We start from the raw sequence: 9,139 nt of genomic DNA, 5'->3' as shown, positions 1-9,139 counted from the left end.
CGCCCGGCGCCGCGATCCCACGCGTGCGCAGCCTAGCCGGGCGTTGGGCAGAAGGAGGGGGCGCGCGGCCACGTGGCTCCGCAGGAATGCGCGGGCGCGAGGGCGGGGCACGGCCGAGGAACGGGCAGGCGCGGCAGCCAATGGGGTCCCGGAGCTTCGAAATTAGGCCAATCGCGGCGCGTGGGCGGGCCTACCTCCCTGTGGGCGGGGCCGGGGCGCATCCCGGGGCGGCTGACTCGGGGCTGGAAGAGGGGTCGTCGGAGGGACGGCGGGCGGGGGTCCAGTCCCGGCTGCAGGGTGAGTGCGGGCCAGGGAGGACGGGGTCCCGTGGCTTGAGTGCGGGCGGGGGGCCGCTGGGGTCCTGCAGGATGAGAGCGGGCAGGGGTGTGGTTGGGGTCCTTGAAGGGCGCCGCCCGCGAGCCGACCTATCGCGGAGCTTCGGAGTTTCCTTTTTTCCTTGGGAAGCTTCCCTTCTGCCCAGGTCCCTCGAACTGGCCGATCCCACCGCACCTTGCAGTCCGGGCTGCCCGCCCACCCCAGATTTTGGGGGACGGTGCGAGGGCCGCTCGGGGCACACGCAGCCCTGGGCGTGGACAGTGCAGGTGGCGGAGCTGAGGCCCTGGAAGCGCCCCACTTATCGCGAGTCCTGGGATAACGGCAACGGATCGAGACCCACCGGCCGTCAGGAGGTGCAGGAGGCATCCGGTCCCGGCCTGGGGTCTGGATGAATCAGGGCCCAGTGAAGTCCCTTGAGGAGTGGCCAGTTGGGGTGTTTAGGTCAGGAATAGTCGTTTGTATTTTCCTATAAAGGCAAAAGTCCTTGGCCCACTTTGGTGCTGCTGCTGCTGCTAAGTCGCTTCAGTCGTGTCTGACTCTGTGCGACCCCATAGATGGCAGCCCACCAGGCTCCTCTGTCCCTGGGATTCTCCAGGCAAGAATACTGGAATGGGTTGCCATTTCCTTCTCCAATGCATGCATGCATGCTAAGTTGCTTCAGTTGTGTCCGACTCTGTGCAACCCTATGGACAGCAGCCCACCAGGCTTCTCTGTTCCTGGGATTCTCCAGGCAAGAATACTGGAGTGGGTTGCCATTTCATTCTCCTTGGCCCACTTTAGGGTGAAGGTAATTGCTACTTTAGAAACCCTCCCTCCCGTCTTGCATGGCTGGGAGATAAACAGGTGGGCTGCCAGCCAGGACAGGTGACTCCTCATCCCTACCTGGCAACACTTCCCCTCTGGAAGACCCTCAGTTTGAAGGTAGAAATCTGAGTAAATGTTTCAGCTTTTAACAGGATGTGAACATTCTGAGAAAGCAGCAGACATACTTGGTGCAATGTAATATTTACATTTCAATTACTGGAGGTGAAAATTCTCATGAACTCAAAGTACAGTGGATTTTTAGCTTTTCTTTGGTTGAGCCACAAAGTCAAAATAAAGTAGCTGCCAATGTCCTGGATCTTATGCAAGAGTTACTTAATATCCCTCCAGGTAGAACATTGCAAGGAATAACATTTTTACTGTTCATCGCTTAAAATACATATTTTGAACATGTTTTCAAGGAAATAACTTTTTTAATAAAGGAAAGATGAGATATACTCTGTGTAATATTAATATATTGTTATAATGTATCCCATAAGCTCTCACCGTATTTACTTGACTGGCCCTGGGGTATGGTTTGGTTAAGTGACTCCATCTGCAGTCAGTATTTCAGTTATTGAAATATCAATCTCAGATATGCAGATTGCACCATCTTTATGGCAGAAAGCAAGAGGAACTAAAGAGCCTCTTGATGAGAGTTGAAAGAGGAGAGTGAAAAAGCTGACTTAAAACTCAACAATCAGAAAAGTAAGATCATGGCATCTGGTCCCATCACTTCATGGCAAATAGATGGGGAAACAATGGAAACAGTGACAGATTTTATTTTTGGGGGGCTCCAAAATCACTGCAGATGGCAGCTGCAGCCATGAAATTAAGACACTTGCTCCTTGGTAGAAAAGCCATGACCAACCTAGACAGCATATTAACAAGTAGAGACATTACTTTGTCGACAAAGCTCTGTATAGTCAAAACTGTGGTTTTCCAGCAGTTATGTTATGGATGTGACAGTCAGACCATAAAGAAGGCTGAGTGTTGAAGAATTGATGCTTTTGAACTGTAGTGTTAGAGAAGACTCTTGAGAGTCCCTTGGACTGCAAGGAGAACAAACCAGTCAATCCTAAAGGAAATCAGTCCTGAATATTCATTGGAAGGACTGATGCTGAAGCTGAAGGTCCAATCCTTTGGCCACTTGATGCGAAGAACTGACTCATTGGAAAAGACCCTGATGCTGGGAAAGATTGAAGGCAAGAGGAAAAGGGGATGACAGAGGATGAGATGATTGGATGGCATCACCAACTCAATGGACATATATTTGAGCCAACTCCGGGAGATGGTGAAGGACAGGGAAGCCTGGCATGCTGCAGTCAATGGGGTTGCAAAGAGTTGGACATGACTTAGTGACTGTTGTTGTTGTTACAACAATAACAACATCTGCAGTTGGGTGGCTGTGTGACTGTTCACAGTCAGCTGTAGACGCCCATGGTTTCCTGAAATAATTAGTCTCTCTCTCAGACCAGGTATTATCAAAGCATTTATAGACAGTTAGGGATGAGGTAAAATCCAGTTATTAAAAATAGTTTTTTAATTTGTTACGGTCAAGCTTGACTTTGTTTTACTGAATTTGTTTTCTTCATATTTTGATGTTCTCTGAAGTTTTTCTGGTGAGGTTAGAAGCTTACAAACTTCTCTTTGGAGATTCTTGGGGACTGGGGTGTTCTGGTGGCATTCAGACCCTGGGCTGAGTTCTGGAACTACTCACCTGACCCTGGAAGAGTCACATCCCCTGTAGAACCTCAGTTTACTCACTTAGGAAATTGCTGGAAGGCAAGTTGTGAAAATGCATTTTAAACCAAGAATGTTCTGCATGAGAGCAAAATGAAAATGCCGTGAGTGTGGCTGTGTCACTATAAATTAAAGACCCACATTGAATAATACGGTATTCTTATTGCACGAGGCGTGATAGAAAGGCTGCAATGAAAATCCAGATCTTGAGATACTCAGAGCATGTTGGTGTTTATTTCACACATTACTCATAGTTTGCCCGGGTAGAAAGGGAGTGGAGTGAAACGAGACAGAAGCAGATCACAGGCATTAAACATTTATGGAGCAGGATTACTGCTCCCCAGTTAAGCCTTCTGGAAGTGTAGTTTGGGAAGTTCTGGGGCTTAGCAGTACAGAGGGGCACTGGGTCTGGGGGTGTGGGCTGGGGCCAGCAGTGGGGACTCGGGCCCTCTCTGACCGTGATGGCTGTGGGAGTGAGGCCTGGGAGAGCTGGAACCGGACCCCTGAGCCGCCACCAGCCCCACCCAGCACACACCCCTCACTGGGACTCCTTCCGAACTCAGACTTCAGAGAAGCAGGCCTTGAGGTCGGCTTTTGCTTCTTTACATCTTTGTTTCTGTGTGTGCCTTTTCAAAACTTTGATTATAAAAATGACCAGTCACGGGCACTGCTGTTGTTCTTTCATTTCCTGTTCTTCTTTATGTCGGGAAAGTAATGGGTACCTGCTAGTAGAGAGTGCTTTCTGTGGGTTGTTGATGTTTTATGGTTCCCTTAAGCAATGTTCAAAAGATTTTTAAAAAGATTTTTTGAAGTTTTTTGTTTTAGGTTTAAAGTGTTTCTCTTCCAGGAGCCACTTTCTGATACTAGAAATTGCTTTTTAAAGTAAATGTGATGTCAGAGGTTGCTGCAGCCTCCTGGTGCCCTTGTGAAAGGGAGTGGGGACAAGGCCTGTGGGGGCAGGTGGGGGGGGCCTCAGTGCTCCCAGGAACGGCTGAGCCAGCCTTTCCCAGGGGGCCGCTGGCCTGGTGGCCCAGGTGAGGCTCCAAGACCTTGACTCAGTAGTCGCCTGGGCTCCCAAACTGGGCATTTTATGAAGAAATGAAAGGAATAGGTGAGGGTGCCCAAACAGTCCACACAATGATAACTACGCGAAGACAAGGACTTCTGCACGCGCGAGGAGGTCCAGGTCCTGAGGGTGGGGGCTTTGCTTCCTGGACTGAGGCTTTGCTCTTGATTCTTGGCCTGGAAGCTGGCAGTTTGCGGGGAACCAGAGCCTAGCAAGTGGATGTCATTTTTTTTTTTAAAGAAAGCACTGTGGACATTCAGCCTTCAAAGTCAAACAGATGTGAACTTTGAACTTGAGTCATTTCTCATCGGTGTGGAGACCAGGATCTGACCATACAGGACAGGCTGAGGAGTTTTAATAGAAGTGTGCCATGCACACTTGGAGAAGGCAGTGGCATCCCACTCCAGTACTCTTGCCTGGAAAATCCCATGGACGGAGGAGCCTGGTAGGCTGCAGTCCGTGGAGTCGCTAAGAGTCGGACACGACCGAGCAATTTCACTTGGATTTTTCACTGTCATGCATTGGAGGAGGAAATGGCAACCCACTCCAGTGTTCTTGCCTGGAGAATCCCATGGACAAAGGAGCCTGGTGGGCTGCCGTTATGGGGTCGCACAGAGTCGGACACGACTGAAGTGACTTAGCAGCAGCAGCAGCCATGCACACTCAATGTTTTTTTCTGTTATTCACGTTCTTTCTCTGAAGAGAAGATGGAGTGGCGACTGACTTGAAGGAGCTTGAGAGTGTTGAGCTGAAAGGGTCTCTGCAAAGGCCTGGAAGGCCTTGGTGGGTGTTATTGTTCAGTCGCAAGGTTGTGTCCGACTGTTTGCGACCCCGTGGATTGTAGCCCACCAGGCTCCTCTGTCCATGGGATTCTTCAGGCAAGAATACTGGAGTGGTTGCCATGGTCTCCTCCAGAGGATCTTCCTGATCAAGAGATCGAACCTGTGTCTCCTGCATTGCAGGTGGGTTCTTTATCCACTGAGCCACCGGGGAAGCCCAGGAGGCCTTGGACCCTGGAGGATGTGGGGGTCTCTGGCGCAGGGAGTCGGGCGGGTGCTCTGCCCGTCAGGCCAGCTCTGCCTTGCTTCAGCAGTGGCATGCAAAGGCTTGGAAGTGCAGGGATTTGCCTAGCGGTGGGGATGGGACACCTGTGTGGGCCAGTGTAGAAACAGCCCAGGATTTCCAGAGTTAGACGTGATTGCAAGTCAGGAGCCAGAGTCTGCTTCTGGGCAAGGAGCGCTGAGCTCTGATGGAAGGAATTCGGCGTGTCTTTTCACTCCCTGCGTGTGCAGGTCTGAGCCTGGCTGGGAGATGCCGGGAGGCCAAGTGTGGGGCTGGAGCTTGGGCTGGTGTGACCGTCAGCTCCCTCTGGGGGACGTGGCCTTGGCCCCTGGCCCCGGCAGCCCGCTCGCTGTGAAACTGATAAGACATCAATGCACACTTTGTTCTCAAGCCCTGGACTGGGCAGTGGCCAGTGGGCAGCCCTGATTCCGTCCGTCAGAGAAGCTGAGTCGGATGTTGCTTGCGTGGCTGGGGACTCAGCCTGCGGGCCCTTCTGCCAGATGGTGTGGGGGCCAGGCCTGGTGTCAGAGTTCTTGTCCCAGGGGACATGGCCTTGGTCACTTTTCCGTTGGAACTAAAATCAGACCCAGGCCAATTTTAGACCTCCCAGGGGTCTGCGGAGGACAGAGTCCCGCCTCGTCCAGAACTGATTGGGGCCTGGAGGGAACCTGCTGGGCCTGCCGCTGGCCTCTGTTCTGGAAAAGTGTTTAAACATGCGCTGCTCCCAGTGACTTAATAGGAAGGAATGAAAGGTGCAGCGTTTGCCAGACGGCAGGAGTGTTAGGACGTGAATCGCAGGTAGTCGAGGGGGAGAGATTGTTTCCAGGGTGTGCGTCCCTGCAGCCCGTCTGGGCCGACAGGAGGGCAGGGGACCCTGGCACCCGTCTCCCCCATGTGTGGGTGGGGGTGGGGACCCCGGGGAGGCCAGGCGGTCGAGGGCGTCCTGGGCTTCACAGCAAGGTGCTCCCCCCGGTGCCCCCTCGGTCTGCAGGGTGGTCCGAGCCGTTGTCGGGTGGGTGGGTGTCCGTAGGGAGGGACCAGGTGGGGCCAGGCCACCCTACACTGGGCGGGCCGCTGCGCTGACGTGTGACGGAAGGCTCCGGTCTGGGGGGACAGCAGTTTCGCCTGCATCTGCCTGATGTAATCACACGTGCACGCGGCACCCTTCCTGCTCTGCGGGAGGAGTTACTTGCGTTTCCCGTAAATAAGGGGGCACTCCTGCTTCAGCGTGACCCCTCAGATGGGTCCCCCAGGCGGGCAGCAGGTGCCCGTGCAAGGAAGGCAGGGGCTTGGATGTCAGCCCAGGGTTTCCCCAAATTCCTTCCGTCCCAAGGCGGGATGCCGTGTCTGTCAGGGTGATTTTTGAGAGCTGGAATTTACTTTATGCAAGAAACTGCTGGGCGTGTGGGTCCCGGGAGGAGGGGCGGGTGGGGGTGCGTCTCCGGCCTCCTCCCCTCCTCCCTGCTCCCCACCTCCCTGCTCCCCCACTCCTGGTCCGCGGGGCTCTTGGTCCTTGCACAGGTGCTGAACTGCCCCTGGCAGGTGTGCTCGGGGCCTGTCCTCGGTCGGGCCGTGTGCTGGGGAGGTGACAGGGAGGCCTGGACAGACGGCCGGCCGGCTCCAGCCAGTGACCAGGGCCCGGGCTGTCGCCCCCCGTCGGCGCTGCCCCCTTCGCAGCGCTGACTTTCTCCTGTTCGATGACTGTGACACTGGCTTTGTGAAAAGATTTCTCAGAGGCGTGGCCAAGTGAAGGCAGAATTAACTTCGTCCTTGGTGAGTTCTGAAAGGAAGGGGTCGTGTGTCTAGATGGTTCTGAGAGGAGGCTCTCGGGCTGGACTGCGTGGCCGTGGACACCCGTGTTTGTGCCTGGAGGCAGGAGGGCTTCAGGAGCCCATAGAGGGGGCGTTTGGGCTGCGAGTCTGGGCCCCTGGCCCTCAGGGGGCGGCGGGGCGGCGGTCCTCCTAACTCTCGAGTCTGGCTCGGCGCCAGTGTGGGGCACGGCCCGCTGGGTCTGGGGGGCGCCCCGCGTCCAGTCCCATGCAGGCCGCTGGTTTAGGGGTTTGAGGGGAGGAGAGCCGGACCAGGAGGGGCGAGGAGCATCGCCCAGGGCTGCCCCGCCCTCGGTGCGTCTGTAAGCAGTCCACGCGTTAACTACGGCTCTGGGCTCTGATCCTTGTTTGGAGGCCCTGATGAATAGTCAATGCGTTTCCACACCTGTAAGCCTACGGATGATGGCGTGGGCGGCAGCCAGAGCTCCACAGGTTGGTTCCTGTGGTCCCGCGTGTCACGGCCTGGGGCCTATCGGGACCGCGTCTGGGGAGGTCCAGGTGACTCCCCGGGGAGGGGGCACACCGTGGGAAGAGCTGTCACCGCCCCCCTTCCAGGTCAACAGGAGTGGCAGAGCTCTGTCCTGGAGCCTGCACCCTGAGGGGCCGGGCAGACATGGGGATGGGGTCAGCGCTGCTGTGGAGGCCGGGGCGGCAGTGGGACTCCATTTCCTGACTTTCAGCCACCCTGTGTCCCCCCAGCCATCTGTCCCCTGCTCCTCCTGCTGTGTCCCCAGCCCCACAGTGTCCACCTCTCCTGTCCCTGCCTCCCCGTCTGGTTCCCTGGGATTGAATCCTGTCACCAGACCCGCCCAGGATGGGCTTCCCAAGGAAGGGGTGTGTCCCTTCCTGCTGGCAGACCAGAGAGCAGGCAGGAAGGGGGAGGGGGAGACACAGAGACATAGAGACAGGGCCAGAGACACAGAGACAGGGCCAGAGACACCGAGATACAAGGACAGAGAGGGAGAGACATGGAGAGACACAGGGAGACACAGAGATGTAGAGACAGGGCCATAGATACCGAGGTACAGGACAGACACAGAGGGAGAGACATGGAGAGATAGAGACACAGGGAGATACAGAGACACAGGGAGACACAGAGATGGGTCCAGAGACACTGAGATACAAGGACAGACAGAGAGGGAGAGACATGGAGAGACACAGGGAGACACAGAGATGTAGAGACAGGGCCAGAGATACCGAGGTACAGGACAGACACAGAGAGGGAGAAACATGGAGGGACACAGAGACACCGCAGCAGGGAGGGAGGATGGGAGCTCAGTCTGCAGGGTGAGCGGATTCACACCCGGGAGTGTGCACGAGGAAGTTGGTTTGTAAGGATTTGAGGCCAAGGCAGCAGAGCCAGGAGGCTTGGGTGTGGCCGGCAGGGTGTGGGCTATGGTTCCCGGTGAGCGTCCCTCCCAGGAGTTCTCAGGGGTTGATCCCCAGGGTGAAGGACCATTTGGAAAAGACAGTGAACATTTGCCGATTAGCTGCTGTCTAACAGTCTTTGCTGCATGGAATAAATTGCTTCTATTCACTCTTTTTTCTTTTCTGTGGAGGAGAGCGGACTCAGGCCTCATGGAAGTGGCCTCTGTCTGATATGAGCAGAGAAACAGGCGACCCAGGACACACCACAGCGGGGCCCTGAGGGTGCTTGGCACCCCGTGCCCTCTGTGGTCAGGTTAGATGGTCATCAAGTAGAAATCCCCCGGCAGCTGCGTTCCTGGCCTGGCTTATGGGGAGAGCTGCTTTTTCTTCTTTCCCCTTCCTCTCTCCACTCTCCTTCCTTCCTTCATTCTTGTTTCTGTGAGCATCACATTTACTTAAAAATCTACGAAAACATTCAGTGAAAAGGCTTGTTGTGTTTTTGACTTAACCTAGAGTTAAGTTCATGGAGCCTTCCCAACAAGATATGTGAGCTTTTCACTCCCCTCCTGGATCTCCATGTGGAGGTAGATAGAGCCTTTCTCTCGTGAGCTCGCTCAGAAGTTTGTGGTTTTAGACAGAGACGGGCCTGGTGGCCCATCAGGATTTCGCATCCAAGCATCCCCAGGCCCTGTCCCCGGGTTTGAGGTGCTTGGCTCCCACTCGTGGCATATGTCCAATCCTTGTGGGGCACCCTGGGTCCCTCGACAGTCTTCAGCATGGTCTGTGGTGGCTGGACTCTGGGGGCCCGAGCTGGGTGGGTTGGGCACAGGCTTGGCCTATAATCTGTGCCCGACCTCGTGTGACTGGGCGGCACCGACGCCAGGGGGAGAGTGCCGTCGGCCCCCAGCCCCGCGGCCGCTGACGGGCATCCCGT

At 55.3% G+C, this 9,139-nt stretch overlaps 1 protein-coding gene across 6 annotated transcripts in view; it reads left to right on the top strand.

Moving 5' to 3' along the window:
* The first annotated feature begins 206 nt into the window (after positions 1-206).
* The window catches only part of ARHGEF10 (Rho guanine nucleotide exchange factor 10), a 62,079-nt gene continuing 53,146 nt past the window's right edge, over positions 207-9,139 (top strand). For all 6 annotated transcript variants that reach the window (XM_055567583.1, XM_055567582.1, XM_055567581.1 and 3 more), the window contains exon 1: positions 207-297. The gene's annotated coding sequence lies outside the window, so the exon portion shown is untranslated. The remainder of the gene's footprint in view (positions 298-9,139) is intronic.

The sequence above is a fragment of the Bubalus kerabau genome, chromosome 2, assembly GCF_029407905.1.
Source record: "Bubalus kerabau isolate K-KA32 ecotype Philippines breed swamp buffalo chromosome 2, PCC_UOA_SB_1v2, whole genome shotgun sequence".
NCBI lineage: Eukaryota > Metazoa > Chordata > Mammalia > Artiodactyla > Bovidae > Bubalus > Bubalus kerabau.
Note: the sequence above shows the minus strand (reverse complement) of the source record. Positions and strands in the feature narration are given on the sequence as shown.